The 12,951-nt window shown below is 47.9% G+C and overlaps 2 protein-coding genes and 1 long non-coding RNA gene across 6 annotated transcripts in view; 2 read left to right on the plus strand and 1 right to left on the minus strand.

Moving 5' to 3' along the window:
* The window catches only part of LOC141047286 (uncharacterized), a 527,896-nt gene that overhangs the window by 465,628 nt on the left and 49,317 nt on the right, over positions 1 to 12,951 (plus strand). The gene's annotated exons all lie outside the window — the stretch shown is intronic.
* Positions 1 to 12,951, minus strand: part of LOC141047344 (uncharacterized) — a 549,461-nt gene that overhangs the window by 229,508 nt on the left and 307,002 nt on the right. The gene's annotated exons all lie outside the window — the stretch shown is intronic.
* Positions 3,109 to 7,761, plus strand: LOC141047355 (uncharacterized). Its single transcript, XR_012219779.1, has 4 exons — positions 3,109 to 3,760; positions 3,836 to 3,906; positions 4,895 to 4,975; positions 6,715 to 7,761. It is a non-coding gene; the product is annotated as an uncharacterized lncRNA (long non-coding RNA).

The following is a 12,951-nucleotide window of genomic DNA, read 5'->3' on the forward strand; positions in this document are numbered from 1 at the left end:
ACGGTATCACCGTCATGGGAATGTGGATATTGCAGAAATTGTGATGATGGGAAGGAGAGGGTGACCACTACCACACCCCACCGAGCCCTGTCAATTCATAGGCACCATAGCAACCAAGTGGGCTACCGTTTTGGATGACACACTCTGCCTATCCAAATATCGTATGGTAAATATCTCATAGATAACTGTCGGTGGTCGGAGGTAGTCTGTGGGGTGGATGGTACCATATTGTGCATGTAGGGGGCAGTACTGTAGGAACATTATAAAGTGGGAGATGGCAATACGGTGGGGACATTATACTGTGTGTGAGGGGGATGCCAGTCCTGTGGAAACATTATCATGTGTCTGTGGGAAGCCACTATTGTGGGAACAAAAAATTGTGTGTGGGGGGGTATGGCGGTACTGTGAGAAGATTATACTGTGTGTGAGGGTATAGCGGCACTGTGGAAATATCTTTTTTTTCCTTTTACAAGAGATGCCAGTACTGTGGAAACATTTTAGTGTGTGGGGGGCATCATATATACTGCATAAGAGGTGTAAAAGGTTGTGTCATAAGAACGAATCCTCAGAGCTGTGCTGCATTTCTACAAAAAGACTGCCAAATGCCATCCAGATGGGACTCTATGGAATCCATGGGAAGAGGGAGAGTTTCCGGAAGGAAGAGTCTAGATGGTACACCAGGTCACGTGACCTTGATGATGCAATTTCCTGATGTTATAAAGGCCATAGCCCCAAAGCCAGAACAGATTTGGTGCCAAGCAAAGGAACGGAGTGCCAGGGAAGACTGTGAGGTACCAGGCCATGGTAAAGTGCCCGAGGCAGCTGGTTGTGGTGGCAGAGCCCTGCTTCCAGGGGCATAATGGAGGCATTACACTCTGTGGGGGCCAAGAAAGGCGCCCTGTGCTATGAGAACAATCCGTTTCCTCACTTCCATAGTTGGGTCATTTGTATCTATTACATGAAACAAAACAAAAACGTTCTGATTCTTATAAAGTGGCAACAAAGACCCCAAGAGCGTCTCAGTACTGAAGGGTTTAATGTCCCCCACGGTCAGTAATGGGGAATCTCCAGCGCTGACCTCCACCTGCAGAGCCGCACTCCACATAGAGAATAATGGAGCCTCCAGCACCGACCTCCACCCGCAGAGCCACACTCCACATAGAAAATAATAATGGAGCCTCCAGCACCGACCTCCACCCGCAGAGCCGCACCCCACATAGAGAATAATGGAGCCTCCGGCACCGACCTCCACCCGCAGAGCCGCACTCCACATAGAGAATAATGGATCCTCCAGCGCTGACCTCCACCTGCAGAGCCACACTCCACATAGAGAATAATGGAGCCTCCGGCACCGACCTCCACCCGCAGAGCCACACTCCACATAGAGAATAATGGAGCCTCCAGCATCGACCTCCACCCGCAGAGCCACACTCCACATAGAGAATAATGGAGCCTCCAGCACCGACCTCCACCCGCAGAGCCGCACTCCACATAGAGAATAATGGAGCCTCCAGCACCGACCTCCACCCGCAGAGCCGCACTCCACATAGAGAATAATGGAGCCTCCAGCACCTACCTCCACCCGCAGAGCCGTACTCCACATAGAGAATAATGGAGCCTCCAGCACCTACCTCCACCCGCAGAGCCGCACGCCACATAGAGAATAATGGAGCCTCCAGCACCGACCTCCACCCACACTCCACATAGAGAATAATGGAGCCTCCAGCACCTACCTCCACCCGCAGAGCCACACTCCACATAGAGAATAATGGAGCCTCCGGCACCGACCTCCACCCGCAGAGCCGCACTCCACATAGAGAATAATGGAGCCTCCGGCACTGACCTCCACCCGCAGAGCCGCACTCCACATAGAGAATAATGGAGCCTCCAGCACCGACCTCCACCCGCAGAGCCGCACTCCACATAGAGAATAATGGAGCCTCCAGCAGCGACCTCCACCCGCAGAGCCGCACTCCACATAGAGAATAATGGAGCCTCCAGCACCGACCTCCACCCGCAGAGCCGCACTCCACATAGAGAATAATGGAGTCTCCAGCACCGACCTCCACATAGAAAATAATGGAGCCTCCAGCACCGACCTCCACCCGCAGAGCCGCACTCCACATAGAGAATAATGGAGCCTCCGGCACCGACCTCCACCCGCAGAGCCGCACTCCACATAGAGAATAATGGAGCCTCCGGCACCGACCTCCACCCACAGAGCCCCACTCCACATAGAGAATAATGGAGCCTCCGGCACCGACCTCCACCCGCAGAGCCGCACTCCACATAGAGACTAATGGAGCCTCCAGCACCGACCTCCACCCGCAGAGCCGCACTCCACAAAGAGAATAATGGAGCATCCGGCACCGACCTCCACCCGCAGAGCCACACTCCACATAGAGAATAATGGAGCCTCCAGCACCGACCTCCACCCGCAGAGCCGCACTCCACATAGAGAATAATGGAGCCTCCAGCACCGACCTCCACCCGCAGAGCCGCACTCCACATAGAGAATAATGGAGCCTCCAGCACCTACCTCCACCCGCAGAGCCGTACTCCACATAGAGAATAATGGAGCCTCCAGCACCGACCTCCACCCGCAGAGCCGCACTCCACATAGAGAATAATGGGGCCTCCAGCACCGACCTCCACCCACACTCCACATAGAGAATAATGGAGCCTCCAGCACCTACCTCCACCCGCAGAGCCGTACTCCACATAGAGAATAATGGAGCCTCCGGCACCGACCTCCACCCGCAGAGCCGCACTCCACATAGAGAATAATGGAGCCTCCAGCACCTACCTCCACCCGCAGAGCCGTACTCCACATAGAGAATAATGGAGCCTCCAGCACCGACCTCCACCCGCAGAGCCGCACTCCACATAGAGAATAATGGGGCCTCCAGCACCGACCTCCACCCACACTCCACATAGAGAATAATGGAGCATCCAGCACCTACCTCCACCCGCAGAGCCGCACTCCACATATATGGCTGCTCTGTGTGCACAGGACCTGTGATGAGGTCACAGGAGGGGAGGAGTCAGGGGTCACATGATCTCCGGAGTGCAGACATGGAGACTTCTCCTCAGTCAGTGACATTCCCGCCATTATTTCCCCTCACTACTGGCACAATTACCCCGCGCCGCCTTTTCTACACAGTGTTGTGTGTGGAATGTAACGTGTGATTTCTCTGGAGACAAATAGACCCCACACATGAGGGAATTATCACCAGTTACCGGCTGGCTACTATATGGCGATATATTAGTGCTGTCGACTCCATACCAGGAGCTAAGGCTGGATTCACATTTGCAGTTGTGTCCGCAGCGTTTCAGCCGCATACATCCGCATGCGTCGTGTTTTCCTATCTATGACATTGTGGACGCAGGTATATGCGTTCGTATGCTTTCGGCCGCGTTTCATTACGCATGCGTCGTTTTGGGTTTTGCGGCGGGGGGCGGCTAACGCAACATGTTGCAATTTTGGAGGAGGCAATTTGCTGCCGCTAGATGCATGCGGACGCTTGCGGAAGGAATGCGTCGAAACAATCATTACAGTCTATGAGAACGCATGCTAACGCTAGTGCACGTGTTCGCTAGCATTTCCGTACGCATGTGTTTTTCCTGTTTAAACCTGTCTAGACACTGGTTAACCACCCCCATGCCTAGATAGATAAAAAGAGGGGCTGGGCAGTCATTGTCCATTACTCAAGACACTGGAGACAGCAAGACTAAAGACATCACTGAATTCCAGGCAAATGTAAGTATACAAGCTAATGTCTGTGTGTCTTTTCACTCCCTGCAGTCTGTAATCATTTCTGTGTCTTTCTTGCAGCATTCTTCACCATGGCCTCTAGCCCTGAGCACACAGGACAGGATTGTGAAGTACCTTTGCATCTATGGTTGGTAAGTATCACTGAACATATGTGCCAAAATCATGTTTTTTCTTTTACAGATGTAAATACTTATATCCCCCAAAAAAATTTTGAGAAAAGTATTCAAGGAGTGATACCTTTATTGGCTAACCAGACAAATTATATTTGCAAGCTTTCAAGGCTCAGAAGGCCCCTTCATCAGGCATACACTGAGAAGAGATGGCAACATTTATATAGGAGTTATACAAGGACATGAGAGATGCTTGAAAGATAGGCCAAGGAAATCAAATATACAAGTAAATGAGGTGGGAAGTGTTCTATTAGACATCTGAAGATCTTCTTGTACAGATGTGAGCTGGATGTGTTCTGTCAGACATCAGGAGACCTTCTTGTGGAGGTGTAAACTATGTCTATGTAATGAGTCATGAATCCAGGTGTCAAATTCAGTCCTATTGTTAGAGATTGAAACATATTTATAAATTTGAACTCCCATATTTTTCTTTCTCTGTCACTATTGAAATGACCTTTCAAAATTAGGACTTTTAGATCTGCCAAGCTGTGTCCAGGTCTAGAGAAGTGTATTCCTATAGGTGTGTCCAGCTCATTTTTTATCGTATGTCTATGCAGATTCATGCTTGTTTGTAGTTTTTGCTTAGTTTCCCCGATGTATGTCCCTGCATTGCACCTTGTACACTGTATCATGTACACGACATTGGAGGATGTACATGAAAAAGAGTCCATGATCTTATAGTCCTGATTTGTGTTGGGTATGGGGACTTTATCTGTTGGTGATATGTGGGTGCAGGTCTTGCTTTTTTACTGTTACAGGGGACTGTGCCTGTCTCTGATGGTGATGCGAGGGCACTTCTGACAAGGATATTCCTTAGGTTGGGAGGCTGTAGGAGAGCAGTGGCAGTTTTGGGAATAGTGATTTCAGTCTGTGGTCTCTGTGGAATATGGGTTGGAGGTCAACGCCAATTTTCCTTAAAATGTTCATGTGAGGGTTGTACGTTTTACAGAACAATTCACCAAGTAGCCAGGATCCAGACCAGCAGGAGCAGGACCAGAGGGAAGCTCAAGGACCGGTGGGCAGACGGCGTGTAAGTTTCTTTTTTCTTTGAGTGTTGCTAGTTTTTCTGCCCTTTTTTTTTTTTTTTTTTTTTGGGGGGGGGGGTTTCCTTGTTTTATCTTGACAACAAATATCTGATAATTTGGGCGAAAATATTAAGTTTCCCAACCAATAATTAAACTAATCCTACAAAAAAACTTAGGAAACTATTAAAAAATATTCAGAATTGAGAGTCCTCAGTGGTTGATACCTTTTAATGGCTAACTGAAAAGATGGTAACACATTGCAAGCTTTCGAGACTACTCAGGTCTCTTCATCAGGCTAGACTAATACAAAATCTGAAGAGTCACATATTTATGCACAATACAGCACAGAAAAAAATGCAATAGATAAGACAAGTGACGTGAAGCAGATTTATGATTATGGGAGAGGGAGAAACATAAATATTGGACCAGTTCATAGATAAGGAGTCCGGATGTTTTATTGTCCTCTGATTGGGGTCTCCTAATGTGTTGTGATGCCCCCACAAGGTCTTAGGAGCAAATTCCTTAATTGATGTAAAAAGACATAAATCCATGCGACACATTCATTCCAGCATTGAGTGTCAAAGGTCATCATAAATTTATACTCACAGACTCTTCTCTCTCTCTGAGATGTGAAGTTACCTTTCAATACTAGTAATTTCATATCCCTCGTGTTGTGGTCCATCATACAAAAATGTTTTGCCACAGGTAAATCCATTCTTTTTTCTCTTAATGTGTGATGATGAGCATTTATCTTTGTTCTAACTTTTGCCCTGTCTCCCCCACATACAAACCCCCAGTTGGACATTTAGTACAAATAATTAAGTACACCACATTAGATGTAATGCAGCTGAAAGTACCTGGGATCTTTTAGTCCTGATGTGAATTGGGGATCTTTATCTTGTCCGTGGTCATTATAGATGGACAAGTTTTACATTTTTTCTGGTTGCAAGGAAAGGTTCCTCCAGCTGTTGGAGAGGACAGGGAGCTTCTGACAATGATGCTTCTTAGATTTGGGGGCTGCCTAAAGCACAGTAGTGGGGGGGTCTAGAAAAATGGATTGTAATCGGGCATCTTTTTGTAGTAAAGGTTGTAATTTCCGTGCAGCTCCCCTTAGCACTGGGTGTTACTGGTATTGAAAGGTAACTTCACATCTCAGAGAGAGAGAATAGTCTGTGAGTATAAAATTATGACGACCTTTGACACTCTCACATGGATTTATGTCCTTCAACAAACAGCCTCGGAGCAGTCCCAGCCATCCACCAGAGATGCAGCAAGTAGGTCAGCGTCAAAAGCTGAAGAACAAGCATCTGCCCCATCAGGTCTTCTTCTGTCCCAGGCCTCCTCTGCCTCTTTTTTTAATGTTGGGTCTTCCTGACAGAGGCAGAAGGCCTCAGACAGGACACTCATGCCCGGGTTTCTACACTTGAGCTCGCTTTTCCAGGATGGCATGAAGTCGATGGTAGATAGATTGGATAGTGTTAGGAACCATGTTAATTGTCTCTTCAGAGAGGAAGAGGGATAGAACTCTAGTGCCACCTATTGGAAGTAGCAATCCTAAAAGTCAATGTCAAATCTTTAACAAGCCTTGTTACATGACTTAGGATAAAAGCCAAAACCAGAATCTCAATTTGCAGACACTGTGTTTTTCGGGGTAATGCCCCTCGTTAGTGCAAAGTGTGAGATCTGGTTTGACTGTGTGAGAGGCGTCTGAACGATATCCAAGAAGTATCATTTCTCCTTGCAGAGAATGACATGCTAAGCATGCCGAGATGAGGAGACTTAAAGCCGCAATGCTCCTCTGGGAAATATGTAAATTGTCTCTTCAGAGAGGAAGAGGACTAGAACTCTAGTGCCACCTATTGGAAGTAGCAATCCTAAAAGATAATGTCGACTCTTTAACACTTTTCCAGTCTGTCCACCAGTGACTTGACCATCTGGAATCCGACATACAGAGGCCAGCATATCATTTTTTACGGCCATTGAACGGAGCATGGCCGAAAAGCTTACGCCTGGACTTCAGCTGAATGTGATGCAGACCTGTAATGCTGCATACGTTCAGGCTATGCAGCAGACTCTGTTGTACCCACTGGCACTGGTATTTCCCACTATGCCAGTTACCCGGTTCACATCTCTACCGATTTCTGCTGCATACCCCTGTATGGCCACCACCATGCTCTGTCCTGCTGCACTCCACTACAGCGCCACCAGCATGCCGAGTGCAGCTGACAGCCACTCCACCACCATGCCCAGTCCTGCTCCTGCTTGGATTCACACCACCACCATCACCCAAAGTCCTGATTCTGCCCACCCGTCCACTGCCACAAGCACGCAGGTTCCTGATACATCAAGGCCGTCCACCAGCTCACTGATTGCAGGTCCTACTGCATCCACCGCCACCATGCCCTCTCAACCCACCACTCCAAGGAGAAGGTCAAGCAGCCACCCAACACATGGGAGACAGAAAAAGAAGAAAAAGGACAGAGGTGGGACAGGACAGTCATGCTACCTCCACCACCCTCACCTCCCAATGTGTCTGTTATGTCAAATTTGTCCCTCCCTTATAATGTGTCTCTCCCATCCCATGTTTCCACTCTTAATGTGTTCACCTCCACCCTTGATCTCCCAAACCCCACAAATCTATTAGCCCCTTCACCTGGAACCCCTTCAGCATCCACCCCAAACCAATCCTCCTGTCTGCACATCCCCCTGGTCCGTAATATTTCCCCCTCAGTATGTAAAAAAATATATATATTTTTTGTTGTAAATAAAAAATTTTGTTGTTTGCCCCAAACCACTGTTTGTTCTTTGTCTCTTTTGTCACCGGCAACATACACCATTTGCTGTCAACACACAAATCGCCGTATATACACACACTCATAGCTCCATGAAACAATTTTTTTTGGTATTGTCTCTGTCATGGAAAAGCTATGAGGTGGAAAAAAAAACAAAGAGGCCTGATACTCCTACCCCCAAAAAAAGGTAAACAACAGAAATGGTCAGGGGTCTGCAATACTCACCTGCCCAGGTGTCAGTACTATTGCCCTCACGTTGCGGTGTTTTCTGCATCCTGAGTGCAGTAGTTCTGACACACGGGCTGGTGAGTAAAAATATGAGGTACATTTCCTCCATCATCTCTTCAGTCTGCATTAATCTATTGGACTATCGATTAATGCAGACTGAAGAGATGATTGAGCTCATGAGAACTTACCAACCATAGCACTGACAAATAGAACAGGTGAAATGTAAAGCATGGGGACATAACCAAAGTAAACAGATGTTGTACAATTTTTTTTATGTAACACAAAACATTTCAAATACAGGTAAACATTCAAAGGCCATAACATTACATGCAATGGGTTAAATTGTATCTTGCCATGATACAAGTCCAACCTCAGAAACAAAGTAGTGCGCAAATGTGTCCCTCACTTCGGCAACTTCCCTTGTTGTCCTCAGAGGGTGATGCTGGTTATCTGGCAATGGGTTAGCAACTGGTTTGTCTAGTTCGAAGGTTGGTCGCTCTTTAGCCGTTATGTAATTGTGGAGAACCACACAAGCCTTGACCACCTCATAGACTGTTTGAATTTTCAGATTAATTGCTGTCCCTAGAATGCGCCATTTTGAGACAAGAATACCAAAGGCACACTCAGTTCTTCGTGCCCTGGTCAGTCGGTAATTAAAAATCCTTTATGTGTGGTTCAAGTCCTGACTGGAGTATGGCTTGAGTAGGTTTTGACACATCTGAAAGGCCTCATCCCCTACCACAACAAATGGCATTGGCAGGCCTTGAGTGTTGTGAAGAGGTCATGGGAGGTGGAAATGAAAAGTATTGGTATACAACCGTTGGCCCATGTCCGAGTTTTTAAAGGTTTGGGAGTCATTTCCATGGCCAAAAGAACCAATGTCCACGGCAATAAAACTGCAGTCTGCAGCTGCTATGGCCATCAGCACTATAGAAAAGTATTTATAGTTAAAGTACTCAGATCCACTTCAAGCCGGTTTTGTTATCCTAATATGTTTCCCATCCACTGCTTCCCACACAGTTGGGGAAATTACAAATTTCCCAGAATTTTTCAGCATTTTCCTGCCATATTTCCATGGTGGGTAGGGGGATAAATTCATGGACGTCCCACGAAAACCGGCAAGTGTCCGGAACAATCCCAGAAAGGGTGGAAAGGCCTATCCGGAACTGGAAATGGAGCGATGATAGGCTCTCTCCGGTAGCCAGGAATCTGCCAAACAGAGAAATTTTTTTTAGGGATAATAATATTAACGACAGGGGTTTTGCCCCCCCAAAAAAGGGACATTGCAGAACAATACTAATTATGACAGGCGTGCGTTTATTTTTAAATATTACGTACCTTAGTGTCACCAGCAGATGTTCCTCAGCTGGAATAGCTCGACGGAGCTGGGTGTCCTGTCTGCTGATGACTCCTTCTACACGACCCAGCAATTCTCTTGAGACATCCTCGTGTAATCAAAATATTTGTCCGGGTTTTCAGATGGCGTCTTCTACACGACCCAATTCCTGGAAACTCTCGTGAGACATCCTCGTGTAATCAAAATATTTGTCCAAGTTTTCACGGAGCTCACTGAATAAGGAGTGGTAGGCTCCACGGCTCTTCTGGACTTCAAGAATGGGGTGTTGCCAATAGCCCCGACGCCATCTTCTTCGCAGTCTTTCTCTTTCCATTTCTTGCTCACAAGCAAAGCCAAGAGCCAATTTGAGATCCAAATCCAGTTTAAACAAGAAACTCTCCTTGGGAATATCCATCTTGATGCAGGATACAGCCTCAAAATCTGATGTTTTCAGCACTACAAGGGTCTATATAACGAAATCCCATGAGACACGCCCATTGGGTGTGGCTTGTGTCCCAGAATATCTCCTGGAAAAATTTTTCCCTATGGGAAGCATGCGCATAAAAAATGCAAACGTATGCAAAAACACATGCAAACAAATAAAAACGCAGCTTTTTTTTTAGTCTAGCATAAGATGATGCGGCTAAAAACCGCTGCCGGAGCAGGGACAGAGATGCAGGGACGGAGATGCAGCGACAGAGTGAGTATAGATGTCTACTAGAAGCCCCCTCTCCCGCTGGCTTTCTTGGCAATGACTTGTGTATAAGCCGAGGGGGGCGTTTTCACCACAAAAAAAGTGCTGAAAATCTCGGCTTATACACAGGTATATGGGACAATATAAAATTCACAATTTCAAAGATGAATTCAACATAGTCATCTGTTTCAGCAGGTTTTTTTTCAAGAGATTTTTTATTGCTTCCAACCCTGCGAGTTGTGGACTTCCTGTGTACACGCTCTCCACGTCGATCAAAGCTAATTTATAATCCTCTTGCCAACCTATATTGGACACAATTCTCAAAAACTCTCCAGTATCCATGATGTAAACAGGTACTATTTCAGTAATGGTTTCAGATGTCAGTCTATAAATTTAGATAAAGATTCTGTTATTGATCCAATCCCATACACTATCGGGTGACCTGATGGTAGCGTTACGTCTTTGTGTACTTTAGGAATATAATACCAATGCGGCTTGAGTGGAAATTCAGGGAAGAGTTTCTCTGATTTTTTTTTAGACAATTGTCCCTTTTCAATCTGAAATCTCAAAAAAGATCTTAGTTGTTCCTTATATTTGTGGGATCAGCACTTGTTTTTTATATGTGCTGCTATCTGATTGTTGTCTTTCTGCTTCCTTAATATATTGTTCCATTGCTATTAACACTACATTATGTTAGGTGTCGGATTCCTGCGGCTACACAGCAGGAGTCCAGAGCCTCACATACTGCTTTGCAGCAAGTTACTCCTGAGGCTAAGTCCCTCTGCCGCTCCTCTGAGCATGCTCATGAGACGATCTCCCATTGGAGGTCGGGAGTCACATGCTCAGGTCCTTCTCCTGATCTGATTGGTCCATCTCAGAGATCTGGAAGGTCCCGGCAGCGCACGGCTATAAAAGGGCCGCACGGCCGTTCGGCCTTGCGCTAGTATAGGCTATTCTTGCTAGATGTGTGAATGATGATGGATATATGATTCTGGTGACTGACTCATTAAGATTCCCCTCCCTCTGATATTACACATGTGGATAGGGAACTATAGTTAGAGTCCGCGCCAGTCAGTGGCAAGCCATAGGCCACTGTGCACACCGCACCTCTACACTAGCGTCCGGTGGTGTCACGTCTCTCAAGGCACCATCGCTTAGCGGCTGTGTCTGCCGCCGCACTGCATGTAGCAGCACTTACCGGCGTCCGCAGCAGCGACGCTGCATGCACGGTAGGTCTAGACGGACAGGGTCCCCTGTCTTGGAACCATGTCCTGTGACCAGATACCGTGCATGCAATTTCACTGAGTCCGGTTAAGTCTAACTAGCTCAGTGTATACTTGTATGTTTTTGTTACAGCGCCTCTGTGAGTTTAACAGTGTCCGCTCCGCACTCATCAGGTGACGTTGAACCCGAGCGCATTATACCGCCATGTAGCGCATCTGCCATTGTTGAGCAGCGGTTTTAACACCTACTGCACGGTGAACCCCGAGCGGCGAATGCACTTTATTATTTATTTATTTAGTGCGTGCTGCCGTTCCTAACATTATACTAGCGCCAGGGTCTGGCTAATAATGACAGACATGCAGCAGCTTCAGCGGTACAATCAGCAGCTGGAGAGCAGGTTGGCTACTGTCGAGAGTGCTGCCTCCGCTGCGAAGTTTACTGAGGCTGCTGCTCAGGCAGTCGCAGAGGCTGTCTCACGTGTGTCCACGTCCACGTCTGCACCGACAGTTACCCACCTCCCATTGCCCGATAAATTTTCTGGCGATAGCGCCTCCTGTAGGGGTTTCGTGAGCCAGTGCTCTATTCAGCTTGAGTTACTGGCCGCACGTTTCCCTACAGAACAGGCTAAGGTGGGGTTCCTCGTTTCCCTTCTGTCGGGCAGGGCGTTGGAGTGGGCCACGCCACTGTGGGAACGTGGTGACCCAGAAGTTTGGACCGCTGCTCAGTTCTTAACATCTCTAAGGCAGGTCTTTTTGGGCCCACAGGTCACTCACAATACCTCTCTCCAGTTACTTGCGCTTATGCAGGGAACTCAGTCGGTCAGTATGCCGTTCGTTTCTGGACACTGGCTTCCGAGCTCGAGTGGCCTGATAGAGCACTCATCCCTATGTTCTGGAGAGGGTTGGCTGAGCATGTCAAAGATGCCTTATCCACCAGGGAGGTTCCCATCAGCCTGGAAGAGTTGATAGCGATCTCCACCCGTATAGACCTCCGCTTTACGGAGCGCGAGCTGGAGCGTACTCAATCCAGACAGAAGTTTAGGTCGACTACTGGCTTCTCCGAATTGCTGGAGCCTCCTGAGCTGGAGGTTTTACCTCCTGAACCCATGGACGTGTCCCGTACCGGTCCGAAACCACGTCCGGCACAGGGTCCCACTTGCTGCTACCTGTGTCGACAGTCGGACCACCTGGCTAATAGGTGTCCGCAGCAGTCGAAAAAACGTTCACCTCCGGTGGCAGTTGGTGGAGATCTACCTAATTTGAAAACGTTCTCCTCCAAACCAGTATTCCGAGGGACATTAGATAGCGGGACTTCCTCCTGGAAGGTAGAGGTTACAGTGGACTCTGGGGCAGAGGGAAACTTTATGTCCTCAGCCTTTGCCCAAAAGCACACCATTCCACTGGTGCCACTTCCTCACCCCGTGACCATTAGGGTGGTTAACGGATCTACCTTGCCATCGCAGATTACCCACCAGACAGCACCCCTGGGGTTCTCAATCTCCCCATCTCATCGCGAGACGTTGTCCCTGCTCATCATGCCTAAGGGCATCGACCAGGTGCTTCTCGGACTCCCCTGGTTATGTTGCCATACTCCCCATATTGAGTGGTCCTCGGGGAGTATACTGGGCTGGAGCAAGGACTGTGTGCTAAGGTGCATGGGGGGCAGTGTTAAAGTAGCCTCTGTGGAGGTGCCCGCGGATCATTCCGC

The sequence above is a fragment of the Dendrobates tinctorius genome, unplaced genomic scaffold (genome assembly GCF_039654945.1).
Source record: "Dendrobates tinctorius isolate UK_male_01 unplaced genomic scaffold, ASM3965494v1 ptg000126l, whole genome shotgun sequence".
NCBI classification, from domain to species: Eukaryota; Metazoa; Chordata; class Amphibia; order Anura; family Dendrobatidae; genus Dendrobates; species Dendrobates tinctorius.